The 15,712-nt window shown below is 40.9% G+C and overlaps 1 long non-coding RNA gene across 1 annotated transcript; it reads left to right on the top strand.

The window, feature by feature from the left end:
- The first annotated feature begins 2,735 nt into the window (after window positions 1-2,735).
- On the top strand, window positions 2,736-15,377 carry LOC132405528 (uncharacterized). The gene is made up of 3 exons (XR_009515908.1): window positions 2,736-2,906; window positions 7,916-8,066; window positions 11,651-15,377. It is a non-coding gene; the product is annotated as an uncharacterized LOC132405528 (long non-coding RNA).
- Window positions 15,378-15,712: the final 335 nt, after the last annotated feature.

Here is a 15,712-nt window from a genome sequence, read left to right as displayed (position 1 = left end):
ACAATGGATTGAATTGAATTGAATTGACTTTATTACATACATCCTTCATATACATGAGGAGTAAAAATCTTTATGTTACTTCTCCGTCTAAATGTGCAATGTGCAATTTATAGTAATTTATAATATTTATTTATAATAAATATTATGTACAACAGGATAGTCAATATAACATAGAAATACAGTAGTGTCAGCATGAGTTCATCAGTCTGATGGCCTGGTGGAAGAAGCTGTCCCGGAGCCTGTTGGTCCTGGCTTTTATGCTGCGGTACCATTTCCTAGATGGTAGTAACTGGAACAGTTTGTGGTTGGGGTGACTTGGATCCCCAATGATCCTTTGGACCCTTTTTACATACCTCTCTTTGTAAATGTCCTGAATAGTGGGAAGAAAAAGGAAAAAAGAACAAGTCGAGTCAAGTCAAGTCACTTTTATTGTCGTTTCGACCATAACTGCTGGTACAGTGCATAGTAAAAATGAGACAACGTTTTTCAGGACCATGGTGTTACAAGACACAGTACAAAAACAAGACTGAATTATGTAAGAAACAATACAGATAAAACTACATTAGACTTCAGACCTACACAGGACTGCATAAAGTGCACAAAAACAGTGCAGGCATTACAATAAGTAATAAACAGGACAGTAGGGCAAGGTGTCAGTCCAGGCTCTGGGTATTGAGGAGTCTGATAGCTTGGGGGAAGAAACTGTTACATAGTCTGGTCGTGAGAGCCTGAATGCTTCACAGCCTTTTCCCGGACAGCGGGAAGGAGAAGAGATTATATGATAGGTGCATGGGGTCTTTCATAATGCTGTTTCCTTTGCAGATGCAGCGGAGAAGAGAAGGAGATGTAGAAACTCATGATGCAGAGTGTCAGAATGCAGCCAAGTTAAAAGTTTTCATTTGATCCTTCTTCCCTTCTCCAAGTCATCTGTGACCCTGTAGTTCTTATCACCAACACAAGAGATTCTGCAGATGCTGGGAATCCAGAGCAACACATAACATTCTGGAGGAACTCAGCAGGTCAGGCAGCATCTATGAAAAGGAATAAACAGTTGCCATTTTGGGCTGAAACCCTTTGTCAGGACTGGAAAGGAAGCGGGGAGAGATGCCTTAATGTGGGAGTAGGGGGAAGGAGTACAAGCTGGCAGATTGATAGGTGAAGTCAGGTGTGGGGGAAGAGCTGAGAAGCAGGTAGGTGATAAGGTATAGAATGTAAGGGTCTGAAGAAGAAGAAATTCAATAGGAGAGGAGAGTGGACTATGGAAAAAAAGAAAAAAAGAGTGCAAAAGTGGACCATGGAGAGTGGAGAATGGGAAGGAGGAAGGATGCCAGAGGGAGGTGAGGATAAGGGAAGGGGCAAAAGAGTAGCTAGAATGGGGAACTGGTGATTCATATCACCACTTTCCATGCTATGTGACCATTCAACTACCTGTCCTCAGTCCAGCTTTCTGGGGCTTCTCCCTAAAACTTAAAAAAAAATTGGAGTACTAAGATTCATTTTTTTATTTTCCTTTGGCTTGGTTTTCCTTGTTTGCTTTCCTACAAAGGTAAATGTATAGGGGCAACAATATAGAGATGGATTGTTGTTTTCCTTACATTAAAGATACCTCAGACAATCTTAGTGGGTGGTATTGCATGTTTATATACTTTAATGGTGACAGATTAGAGCAGCTCAAACAAAGCTAGGCCGACCTACATTTATGGGCACTGTTAGTGTGGGGTTAATGGACATGTTGTCATGCTAAGCAGACGCAGCACTTTCCCATGCAGTCATCATCATTCTCCCGAATCTGTCCGCCAGCACTCGTCCTGCTCAGGTAGGATGGATTAATTATATTATATAACCCATACCATTTTCCTTTCTGTTCAACAGAATGAAAAGACAAAGGAAACAGAATATGTGAAGAGCAGTGGATCCAAAGCTTCCACTGTTGCTGAATGCTAATAAGGACACACAGGGTGGGGTTAAAGGCCAATGAACTACATGCACTTCTCAGTAGTTTCTGCAAGTAGAGTGATTCAGAATGCTGGAAAGGCACATTAGCCCCAGCATTCAGTTAATCAGTTATTATCATTGTACATTACACGAGATAAAGTGCTGTTAAAGATTGAACAACTTATTGTTGAATTACTGATAACTAGTTTTGGCTGTTACAGCACACTCTTTCTCTCAGTCATCTGAAATGCCCATAGAGTTCCATATCTTAACGGATTTGTATGTTTGAAGCACTTTTTCTTTTTGTTTTAAATCTTAGAAGAGGTTAGTTCGTAAATCTAAGCTTTAGATAACAATTAAGCCATCAAGGTGAAGGTGGAATAAAATTGTAACAATAGTATCAGCTCGCAAATTTGAAACTGATTTGCTATGACTATGACTCTGCTCATTATCTTATATTAATGGTTTATGATTTCCTGATTGGTAAAATGAGCTGTATTATAGTTAAATATCATTATCAATGGAAGGAACTGGAAAAGGGGGAAAACAAGTCAGTTTCAAATTATATAGAGGGTGGAGGAGGGTTGGCTAGGCCAAATGTTATCTCTATAGTGAAGGCAGGTCCAGATTTCTGTGAGGACTAAGTTGTTAAGGGCATAAACTAATTTATGTATTAATGATCAAAGACTTAAACATTTAGAGATGGAGGCAATTAAGGAAGCACAATCAAAGGAATTCTAAAACTGCAAAATGCAGAGCAGTAGGGAATGGTAAGCAGGCCAGGCATTGCTAAACTCTGAGCTAATTTAAAGGTGAATGATCTATACTGGTTCTGATAAAGACAGAGGAAAGTTAGCAGAAGCTACTGAGTTCAGCACTGAGTGTGGAAGAACACAAAGCGCCAGGCAAAAAATAAGGCACTACTCCTCAAGTTTATGTTGAGGTTGTTTTAACAGTGTATAAAAATACAAGTAAGTCAGAGTGGGAGTGGGATGGAGAATTAATGTAGCATGTTGTTTGACCTGAATAATTCTTGCAAGTTTAGTTTTTATTAAAGTAACCTTACATTTCTTTTTTTTTTGCAACATAATGGAACATTTATTTTAATAAATCTGTTTTAACAGAGTACTGCCACCTCACACGTTTAAATAATAATGTTATTTTAAGTGTACGTAAATCATTCTGTAATGACTGAACTATATATTAAGGATTGACAAATAATTTTATGTATTCAAAGCCAGTGTTCTGCCTGCCCTAGAACAGAACTAAATGGAGGATTAATAATCTTTAAGACAGTTGTGTCTAACATTAAACCGAATAGATCCTTAGTTTACTTTCATAGAATTAACAACAGATCCAGCACTGCTGTTCAAGCATAATGCAGTCTGGTGGAAATAAAGTCCCCTTTACACTGATAAGTGCAAGATTCTTTGAGTATTATGTGCAATAGAATATTGGAGCCTGAAGCTTAAAGATCTATGCACAGCATTAGTATTTCAAAGTCAACTTATTTTCTTCGAAAGTCAATCCACCTTGTGACCTATCTATGTCAGCACGTTTCAGTTCAGTTAACTTTTTAGTACATTTCAGAGTTCTCTGTATAAGGTTCCCGCTCTCCTGTCTCACACAAACTGTGAGCAAACTCAAAACAATGAACTGTTAACCCCCAAGATCTCCTGTGAAATGAGGAAACTTCTTTGAAAAGCCCATGAGGAGGTGTTTGTAAAAAAACAACTGCTGTGGAAATGTGATGAGGTAGTGTAACACCCATTGAAAGGTCATAGCATGATTACTTTGCTTATAAGTCTAGATTGACAGGATCCAATAATGTGCAATGAACTGTTAACCCCCAAGTCTGTCCAAATCTTTCACTGTCTACCGATAGATTTTAGAAACCTACCAATTCCTTCAGCTATCTTGACTGTATCTCTTCCCACATTCTAGCCTCAAGTGAAAATGCCATTCCCTTTTCTCAGTTCCTTCAACTCTGCCGCATCTGTTCCCAGGCTGAGACTTCCTTTTCCAGGACATCTGAAATAGAAACATAGAAACACAGAACACCTACAGCCCAATACAGGTCCCTACCTTAGAAATTACTAGGTTTCTTAAAAGACCCTATCTGCCTCCACCACCGTTGCTGGCAGCCCACTCAATGCATTCACCACTCTCTGAGTATAAAAGTTACCCCTGACATCTCCTCTGTACCTACTCCTCAGCACCTTAAACCTGTGTTCTCTTGTGGCAACCATTTCAGCCCTGGGAAAAAGCCTCTGACTATCCACACAATCGATGCTTCTCATCATCTTATACACCTCTATCAGGTCACCTCTCATCCTCCGTTGCTCCAAGGAGAAAAGGCCGAATTCACTCAGCATATTCTCATAAGGCATGCTCCCCAATCCAGGCAACATCCTCGTAAATTTCCTCTGCACCCTTTCTATGGCTTCCAATTCCTTCCTGTAGTGAGGCAACCAGAACAGGTGATGTCCACCTTTTTTAAAGAATAGAGCTTCCTATCCTCCTCCATTGATGCTGTCCTCACCCACATCTCCTTAATTTCCTGGACTTCCATGCCCACTCCATCTTCCCACCTCAGTAACTGGGATAGAGTTCTTCATCTTTGCCCACCACCCCATGAGCCTTCGCATCCAACCCATTATTCTCTGTAACTTCAGTGAGACCCCACCACCAAACTTGTCTTTACCTCCGTCCCAGTCTCCACTTTCCATAAAGATTGCTCCCCCTATGATACCCTTGTCCATTCATCCTTCCCCACTAATCACCTTCCTGGCAATAATCCCTGCAAGTGGCCTAAATGCCACACCTGCCCATTCAATTTCTTCCTCACCTCCTTTCAGGGCCCCAAGCAGTCCTTCCAAGTGGGGCAACACTTCATCTGTGAATCAGTTGGGGTCATCCACTGTATTTGGTACTCCCGATGCGGCCTTCTCTACACTGGTAAGGCCCAACATAGACTGGTGGACTACTTTGTCGAGTACCTTTGCTCCATCCACAAAAAGCAGGATTTCCTGCTGGCCAGTTTAATTCCACTCCCCATTCCCATTCCAACATGCTGGCCAATAGCCTCCTCTACTGCTATGATGAGGCAACTCTCAGGTTGGAATAGCAGCCTCATATTCCATATGGGTAGACTCCAACCTGATGGCATTAACATCGATTTCTCCAGCTTCCAGAAATTTCTTTGCCCTCTCTCTTTCCTCTTCTATTCTGCACTATGGACCTTCTCTTACCTCTTCTGCTTACCCACTTATCACCTTCCCCTGGTGCCCTTCTCCCTCCCTTTCTCCAATGGTCTGTTCTGCTCTCCTATCAGATTCCTTCTCCTCTAGCCTTTTACCATTTCCACCTATCACCTCCCAGCTTCTTACTTCATATCCCCTCCCCAACCTACTTGGCTTCACCTAACTTGTACTCCTTCTCTTTCCTGCACCTTCTTATTAACCATATAACCATATAACAATCACAGCACGGAAACAGGCCATCTTGGCCCTCCTAGTCCGTGCCGAACCCTTAATCTCACCTAGTCCCACCTACCCGCACTCAGCCCATAACCCTCCACTCCTTTCCTGTCCATATACCTATCCAATTTTACCTTAAATGACACAACTGAACTGGCCTCTACTACTTCTACAGGAAGCTCATTCCACACAGCTATCACTCTTTGAGTAAAGAAATACCCCCTCGTGTTTCCCTTAAACTTCTGCCCCCTAACTCTCAAATCATGTCCTCTAGTTTGAATCTCCCCTACTCTCAATGGAAACAGCTTGTTCACGTCAACTCTATCTATCCCTCTCAAAATTTTAAATACCTCGATCAAATCCCCCCTCAACCTTCTACGCTCCAATGGATAGAGACCTAACTTGTTCAACCTTTCTCTGTAACTTAATTGCTGAAACCCAGGTAACATCCAAGTAAATCGTCTCTGCACTCTCTCTAATTTATTGATATTTTTCCTATAATTCGGTGACCAGAACTGCACACAATATTCCAAATTTGGCCTTACCAATGCCTTGTACAACTTTAGCATTACATCCCAACTTCTGTACTCAATGCTTTGATTTATAAAGGCCAGCGTTCCAAAAGCCCTCTTCACCACCCTATCTACATGAGACTCCACTTTCAGGGAACTATGCACAGTTATTCCTAGATCTCTCTGTTCCTCTGCATTCCTCAATGCCCTACCATTTACTCTGTATGTTCTATTTGGATTATTCCTGCCAAAATGTAGAACCTCACACTTCTCAGCATTAAACTCCATCTGCCAACATTCAGCCCATTCTTCTAACCGGCATAAATCTCCCTGCAAGCTTTGAAATTCCACCTCATTATCCACAACACCTCCTACCTTAGTATTCTGGTGTCCTCTCCCTTCCTGACTGATCTTGGCCTGAATTGTCGACTGTTTATTCAATTCCTGCCCTGCTGAGCTCCTCCAGCATTTTGACTGTGTTTCTCTGAAGCCTGAAATGGTAACAGCCCTGAGGACAGTTTCTATCCTAGCGGTATTGTGGAGTATGTAGGTTATCAGACGTTAGAGGGGCATCTTGATCAGCTGAGTTAGTGGACAAATGAATGGGAAATGGACAAGTGTGAGGTGTTGCACTTTCGAAAGTCAAATCTGGGTTGGACTTTCTCAGAGAAATGCAGGGTCCTGGGGAGTGCTGTAGAACTTGAAGTACACATACATGGCTCACTGGAAGTGGAATCACAAGTAGACAGGGCGATGAAGAAGTCTTTTGACGTGCTGGTTTTCATAAATCAGGGCACTGAATATAGAAGTTGGGAGGTAAATTGTGGGCACTGGAAGTATGCCAACACATCTGATATACTCCCAGCAGATTCTCGACACAAATAATGCATTTCACAGTCTGTTTCAAGTGACAAAAAAAGGGTTTACTTTTTCACCACTTTAAATGCGGTCTCACCATTGTCTGTACAACTGCAACATAATATTTAAAGTTCAAAATAATTTTGTTTATTAAAGTACATATATGTCACCAGATACAACCTGAGACTTGTTTTCTTGTGAGCATACTGGGTAAATCCCAGGACCATAATAGAATCAGTAAAAGGCCGCATCCAACAGGGCGGACAGACAACCCAAATGCAAGAGATAACAAACGGTGCAATTAATTAATTAATACACAAACAAAGAAACAAATAAATAAACAAGCAAGCAAGCAAGCAACAAACATTGAGAACATGAGATGAAAATTCCTTGAAAGTGAGTCCACAGTGGGAACAGTTCTATGATGGGGCAAGTGAAGTTGAATGAAGTTATCCCCACTGGTTCAGGAGCCTGACGTTTAAGAGTAATAATTTCTTCTGAAGCTGGTAGTGAGAGTCCTGAGGTTCCTGTACCTTCTCCCTTATGGCAACAGCAAGAAGAGAGCATGACCTGGGAGGTGGGGTCCCTGATGACGGATGATGCTTTCGTGCAACAGCGCTCTGTGTAGATGTACTCAATGGTGGTGAGGGCTTTACCCATGACATACTAGGTCATATCTGTTACATTTTAGGGCTTTTCTGTACAAGGGACTTGGTACTCCCACACTAGGCTTTGATGCAACCAGCCAATATATTCTCAAGCACACATCTATATAAGTTTGTCAAAGTATTAGATGTCATGGAGAATCTATGTCAATGTCTAAGGAAGTAGAGGTGCTGCCATGCTTTCTTAGTATTTACACTTTTGAGTTGGCCTCAGGACAGATCCTCTGAAGTGATAACACCAAGTAACTTAAAGTTGCTGACACTCTCCAACTTTAATTCCCCCTATATTGTTGCCAATCCAAACTGACTGGGGTCTGCAAGTGAAGAAATAGAAGATCCAGTTGCACAAGGAGGTATTGAGGTCGTGGTCTTGAAGCCTACTGATTAGTTTTGAGGAGATGATAGTATTGAATGTCAAGCTGTAGTCGATAAAGAGCATCCTGATATATGCATCTTTGCTGACCAGATATTCCAGGGCTGAGTGAAGGGCCAGAGAAATTGCATCTGCTGTGGACCTGTTGTGCCAATAGGCAAATTAGAGTGGATCCAAGTCGTTTCTCAGGCAGGAGTTGATGTGTTCCATCACCAACCTCTCAAAACACTTCATGACAGTGGACGTAAGTACAACTGCACTGTGGCAGGGATGCACATTATTTTTAGGCGCTAGTAATATTGAGGCCTGCATGAAGCAAGTGGGTACCTCAGACTACTAAAGCGAGAGGTTAAAGCTATCAGTGAACACTGCAACACAGGTCTTTAATATGCAGCCAAGTACCCCATCTGGACTGGATGCTTTTCATGGGTTCACCCTCCTGAAGGATACTCTCAGGTCAACCTCAGAGACTGAAATCAGGGCTGTCGGGGGCTGTGGATGTTTCTGATGGTTCCTCCATGTTTTAATGGTGAAAGCCAGCATAGAAGATATTGAGCTCATCTGGAAGCCGAAGCCCTGTTGTCACCCTTGTGACGTGACATTTCACTATGTTGAAAAGATTTACATGGATTTTTTATGAGATGAGTGTGGTTGATCAAGGGTTAATGAGAGCAGACCACTTGTCATTGCCTCTAGGTTTTAGCAAAGAATTTTACAAAGTCTCATAGACTAATTAGGATTAAAGAACAATTAACTCAATAAGAAAGTAGCAAACTTGATAAAACATTGACTGAAAATTTAAAAAAACTGTAGCTGCATGAAATCTGAAATAAAAGCAGAAAAATAATGGTAAAACTTGGAGAAAATCCAACAGGTCAGATAGCATCTGTGGAAGGGGAAACATTTCAGATATGGGATTGCTCATTAGAACTGAGAAAAGGAAACAAGCTAGCTAGGTACCATAGAAGGTGGGGGAGGGTGTTGAGTGAAACAATGGGTATTTCTTTGATAGAGTTGAAAGATAATAAGCTTCTTTGTCAGAGTTACTAATTTTGTATATGTCAAATGTTGTATGACTATACAGAATGGTGCAGAGAGAAAGGATGGCAGGCAAAAATTAATAACATCCAGTCGTTAGTTAGATGGGAAGAAAGAGAGACTTATATGAAAATGGAGGGTTCAGTGAAAGCTGCAAAGTGCTCAGGCAGAAGGTGAAATTGTGTTCTTTGATTTTGCATTGGGCCCTTTTGTAACACTGCAGACAGGTCAGTTAGAGAATGAGTTCCTGAATTAAAGTGGCAGACAATTGGAAGACTCTTGCGAGACAGAATGTAGGTGCTTTGCAAGACAATCACCCTGTTTGATTTATTCAATATAATATATTGAGTCGGTGGAAGAATGCAAAGTATAATGGCTGAAACATGTTTTGTAAAACCCATCTCTCCCCTTTCTTAATCTGTCTTTTTCCATCTCTGGAGACTATCTATTGATATCTTTTATAAACCTGCTGATTCTCACAGCTATCACAACTATACCTCTTCACTCTGTCACATGTAAAAATGCCATTCCCTTCTTTCAGTTTCTCTGGCTTGCCGCATCTGTTCTCGGGATGATGACTTCCTTTCCAGCACATCAGATCTGTCCTCCTACTTAAATGAATGGGGTTTCCCTTACTCCACCATTGATGCTGCCCTCACCCAGCTCTCCTCCATTTTCTGGAAATCTGTCCTCACACCATCCTCCCATTGTCTTGACAGAGATAGAGGTCATTGTGTCGTTACCTACCACCCAATGAGCCTTCTCATTCAACACATCATTCGCCACAACTTCCGCCAGCTTCAATGGGATCCTTCCAGCAAACACATCTTTACCTCCCCCTCCCCACTCTCTGCTTTCTGCAGGGATCACTCCCACTGTGATTCCCTTGTCCATCCATCCTTCCCCACTGATCTCCCTCCTGGCACCTATCCCTGCAAGCAGAAGAAGTGCTACATCTGCCCCTACACCTCCTCCCTCACTACTGTTCTAAACAGACTTCCCAGTTGAGGTAAAACTTCACCTTCAAGTCTTTTGGCGTCGACTACTGTATCCAATGCTCCTACCGTGGCCTCCTCTACATTTGTGAAACCCAACATAGACTGGGGGGCCATTTTGTCAAGCACCTTTGCTCTGTCCACAACAAGCAGGATCTCTTGGTGGCCAATCATTTTAAGTCTAAACCCCATTCCCATTCCAACATGTCAGTCCGTGGCCTCTTCTACTGCCAAAATGAGGCCACTCTCAGGTTGGAGGAGCAACATCTCTTATTTCATCTGGGCAACATCCATCCTGACAGGATGAACATCGATTTCTCTAACTTGCAGTAATTGCTCCAACTCCTCCTTCTATCTTCTTCCATTCCTGATTCTGGCTTCCCATCTCCTCTTCTCTTCCCCTTTCCTGACTATCAGTTCTCTCTGGTGTCCCTCACATTTCCCTTTCTCCTCTGCTATCAGATTCTCTCTACCTCAGCCCTTTACCCTTTCCACCCATCATTTCCTAAATTCTCACTCCACACCCACCCCACCACCTACTTCCCCCTCACATGGCTTCACCCATCACCTTATAGCTTGTAATCCTTCCCCTCCCCACATCTTCTCATTCTGGTTTCTTATCTCTTGCTTTCCAGTCCTTATGAAAAGTTGCGGGCAAAAATGTTGACTCTCTCCTACAATTTAAAGTGGTCCATAGGACCAAGGATAAGTTGTCTTGTTTTTATTTAGATATATCTCCGTATTGTGATAAATGTAATAATGGAGAAGCTTCACTCATTCATATGTTTTGGACATGCCCGAATCTTGGAAAATATTGGAAAGAAGTATTTCAAACTTCCTCGACAATTTTCAAAGTAAACTTTAAACCCAATCCTTTGACTGCTTTATTTGGTATTGTTGGAGGAAAGGATATTATATTGCAGTCATCTGACTTACACATTTTGGCTTTTATTTCTCTTATGGTTAGAAGGACTCTCTGAAAGATGTGTCCCCTCCTACTCATGTCCAATGGTTACATGATGTGATGTCATGTTTAAATTTAGAGAAAATTCGATGTTCAATCTCTGAATCTGGTCAAGACTTTTAAACATTGTGGGGACCTTTTCTGAATTATTTTCAAAACCTTTGATATGCTGTTAAAGCACAGATGATGACTAATAATTTTTTCCCTTTTTTCTTTTCTAATCAGCTTTGGTCTTGGTAGTGGGTTAGATATCTTTTATATAATAAAATTACTATATTTCAATTTTACAAATTAATCAAACTGTATGAATATAGGGTAAGGAGTCTTTATATGCGATTTAGTATAATGTATTGTTATATATTTTTGGCTTGTACTCTGTATTCTTATATAACCATATAAGATATAACAATTACAGCATGGAAACAGGCCATCACAGCCCTTCTAGTCCATGCTGAATGCTTACTCTCACCTAGTCCTACCTACCTGCACTCAGCCCATAACCCTCCATTCCTTTCCTGTCCAAATACCTATCCAATTTTTTTTTAAATAACAAAATCGAAACTGCCTATTCCACTTCTACTGGAAGCTCGTTCCACACAGTTACCACTCTCTGAGTAAAGAAGTTCCCCCTCGTGTTACCCCTAAACTTTTGCCCCTTAACTCTCAACTCATGTACTCTTGTTTGAATCTCCCCTACTCTCAATGGAAAAAGCCTATCCACATCAATTCTATCTATCCCCTCATTATTATATGTAATAATATTATGTTTTTATTATATGTAAATTAATTAAAAAATTGGGAAATGTGTTGACTGTTTATTCCTTTCTATAGAAGCTGCCTGATCTGCGGAGTTGCTTCATTACTCTGGAAGATTCATTAGACCCTTGCAGTTCACATTACACTTTTAGAAATCTGGATTTAAGATAATGATGCAGAAACTGACTGTGCTGATGAATGCAATGTTGGACTGTGCTGTTAGAAGATATGAATGGACAAGATATGTGAACTCAGAAGTACACATAGAAATTAATCTGGAAAATTGTGAAGTATTGGAGAGGACAGTAAGCCAAATAGTAGCATACTGAGAAGTGAGAACTGTAGATAAATAGAGTGATCTTGAAGTCTATACCAAATACTGAACACAAAATACTCTGCAGATGCTGGGACCAAAGGTAGTCTCCAGACCCTTGGCACGAACATTGAATTCTCCAACTTCTGGTGATTCCATTCCCCTCCCTTCCCCTATCCCAGTTTTACTCTACCTCCTCCTCCAGCTGCCTATCACCTCCCTCATGGTTCCGCCTCCTACTACCACCCATAGTGCTTTCCCCTTATATTCCTTCTTCACCTTTCCTGCCTATCCCCTCCCCCACCCCTTGATCTTTCCCCTTACTGATTTTTCACCTGGCACCTACCAGCCTTCTCCTTCCCACCCTCCCCCACCTTCTTTTTAGGGCACCTGCTCCGTCCCTCTTCATTACTGACGAAGGGTCTCGGCCCGAAACGTTGACTGTTTGTTTCCACTGATGCTGCCCGCCTTGCTGAGTTCCTCCAGCGTGTTGTATGTGTTGCCAAATAGTGACGTTGTTGGGTATGTAGCTTTTGTAGTTAGGAAGGTAGTTGAGATACTCTTTGGCTGTAGCACAGCAAGTAAGCACAAAGTACATAAAAGACTAGTTAACCCACATTTAAAATACTGTGGACAATTCTGATCTTAACAACGCTGGAAAGATGGAATCATGGGAGAGAAAATATGGTGGTACAGAGGAGGTATAACCGGATGTTACAAGGACAGAACATTCATTATGAGGAAAGATTGCTTCGGTTGAGGATGGTTTCATCAGAACAATGCAAACTGAAGGAGTTCTAAGTGAAATTCTGAAGATTGTGACATTATTGAGTGAACTGTAATGCTATGTTTTCCTTCATTGTGGGAAGAAAATCTGTGGGATAAGCTGTGGAGAGTTTGGAGTGGTGTTGAGGAAAGTTCCTTTCACCCAAAGATTGGTGGGGGTCTATAGTTCAGCATCTGACAGATGCTGAAGATAGAAATATAGACAATTGCTTACATTCCTGCTTTGCTATAATCCACAAGGCTACAGACTGAGAGTAGAAGTCAGAAGAGCTCTTTTTTGACTGACCTTGACATAGTTGGTTAAGCAATCTCCTTCTGTCCCATGAATGTCTATGATTCCTATCAAGGCAAAACTGGATGGGAGCAGGTATGGTTGGGATGTATTAGACGGTAAGACAGGACAGAGGTTATGAGAAAACCTTGAGGAACCTTCTATTAGTAGAACAGTTGAAACTCAGTTGAAATATACTGCATTCAAGTAATGTAAAAAGCTTTGCCAAAAGCAATCATGGTCAAGTACCATGATAACCCACATCATACAACACGGCACATAATGAATGGAAAGAATGTAAAAAATGACCAAGTACTTGCAAGTAAAATTGAATGTCGAATTATGGTGCAGAGCCACCTAGTGGGTAGTGAGTAGAAGTACAGTATGACTGAAATGTGAGTGAGTTCATTGGGCCAGTTTGGGCCAATTGAGATTGCTGACTGCACTCAATCTCTGTTTCCATCTGGAGGACAGAATGAGTTGACCCCTAGCATCTCACAGGTACCACTGAAATAGAGCAAGCTTCAGGAGATGACTTGGCTTTGGGCATCATATACTGCAGCCATATTCCCTGACAGCATTTCTCCAGTCACTGGTTACAAAGGACTTCTCAACAGTTTTTGAAAGTCTGCTTTTCCAAGTTGTTTATAAATTAAATGACTTTAAATATTTTTAAAAGCTAAACTAAGCATAAAAATGTTAAACACGAGAAAGTCTGCAGGTGCTGGAAATCCAAAGCAACAGTCACAAAGTGCTGGAGGAACACAGCATGTCAGGCAGCATCTGTGGAAATGAATAAACAGTTGACGTTTCAGGCTGAGACCCTGCTTCAGGACTGAAATGGAAGGGAGAAGAAGCTAGAATAAAAATCTTGGGGAAAGGGAAGGAAGCTGTCTAGAAGGTGTTAGGTGAAACCAAGTGGATGGGAAAAAAAAGGGCTGGAGAAGAAAGATCTGATTGGAGAGGAGAATGGACCATAGGAGAAAGGGAAGAAAGAGGGGACGCAGGGGAAAAAGGTGGGCAAGTAGAAGAGTTAAGAGGCCAGGGGAATAGGACAGGGGAGGGGCAGGGATTTTTTTTACCAGAGGCTGAAATTGATATTCACGCCATCAGGTTGGAGACCACCCAGCCGGAATTTAAAGTGTTGCTTCTTCACCCTGAGAATGGCCTCCTCTTGTGCCTAGATGAGGCCATGAACTGACATGTCAGAAAGGGAAAGGGAATCAGTATTAAAATGTTTGGCAACCAGGAAGTTATAGGTGCTCAACAAAGTGGTCCCCCAAATTACGTAGGGTCTTGCCAATGTAGAGGAGTCTGCATCAGAAGCGCCAGACACAACAGACAACCCCAGCAGATTCACAGGTGTGGTGTTGCCTCACCTGGAAATACTGTTTGGAGCCCTAAATGGAGATAAAGGAGGAGGTGAATGGGCAGGTGGAGCATTTAGGCCACTTGCAGAGATAATTGCTGGGAAGGATATTAGTGAAGAGGGACGTATGGACAAGGGAATCACAGAAGGAGAGATCCCTGTGGAAAGTGTGTGGAGGGTAGGGGGAAGGAAGGAGTAAAGATATGTTTAGTGGTAGGATCCCTTTGCCCTTGCTCCTGTGCTAAATACCCAGTGCATTAACAGGTATTCATTACATACAGCTTCTGTACTACAATTCCACTGACGTCAGTCGAACATTGGAAGTTACAAGGATTCTCTGTCCACTGATATAGCCTGAATTACTAAATATTTCCAGAATTTAACATATGCTTTGGATGCCAGTATTAGAAATTAATATGTGAAGCTACTATCTCTCTAATTCTTAAAAAAGATAAAGATCCTACTTTATGTGCATCTTATCGCCCTATATCATTATTAAATGTAGATTCTAAGATTTTTACAAAAATTTTAGCCATTAGATTAGAAAAGGTAATATCACAGATTATTTCAGAAGACCAAACTGGTTTCATTAGGAATCGGTATTCCTTTTTTAATGTTAGAAAATTGATTAATATAATTTATACTTCATCACCCACAACCCCAGAATGTGTTATTTCATTAAATGCTGAAAAAGCTTTTGATAGAGTTGAATGGACATACTTATTTAATGCATTGAGAAATTTTAATTTTAGTCCTAACTTTATATCATGGATTAAATTAATATATTTTAAACCTGTTGCTTCTGTTCTTACAAATAATTATAGATCCTCTTTTTTTCAATTATCTCGTGGTACGAGACAAGGTTGTCCCTTAAGTCCTTTATTATTTAATATCGCATTAGAACCTTTAGCCATTGCTATTCGTGAATCTCCTAATATTTTTGGTATTACCCGTAATGAGAAGTTATACGTTATCACTTTATGCTGATGACTTGCTGTTATATATTTCTGATCATGACAGGTCTATTCCCGCTATTTTATCCTTGTTGGCTCAATTTGGTAGTTTTTCTGGTTATAAATTAAACTTGGATAGGAGTGAATTATTCCCCTTAAATGCGCAAACTTTATTGAATGACAGGATACCATTTAAAGTTGTTACTGATAACTTTATCTATTTAGGTATAAAAATTACCAAGAAATATAAAGATTTATTTAGACTGAATTTTTTACCTATGCTTCATCAAATTCAACAACTTACTACAAGATGGTCTCCCTTATCCTTATCATTAGTTGGTCGGATTAATGCTATTAAAATGATGATTTTACCGAAATTTTTATATTTATTTCAAGCCTTACCAATTTTTATTCCTAAATCTTTTTTTGACAACATTGATTCAAA

The sequence above is a fragment of the Hypanus sabinus genome, chromosome 15 (genome assembly GCF_030144855.1).
Source record: "Hypanus sabinus isolate sHypSab1 chromosome 15, sHypSab1.hap1, whole genome shotgun sequence".
Lineage (NCBI taxonomy): Eukaryota > Metazoa > Chordata > Chondrichthyes > Myliobatiformes > Dasyatidae > Hypanus > Hypanus sabinus.
This window is presented reverse-complemented; position numbering and strand designations above follow the sequence as displayed.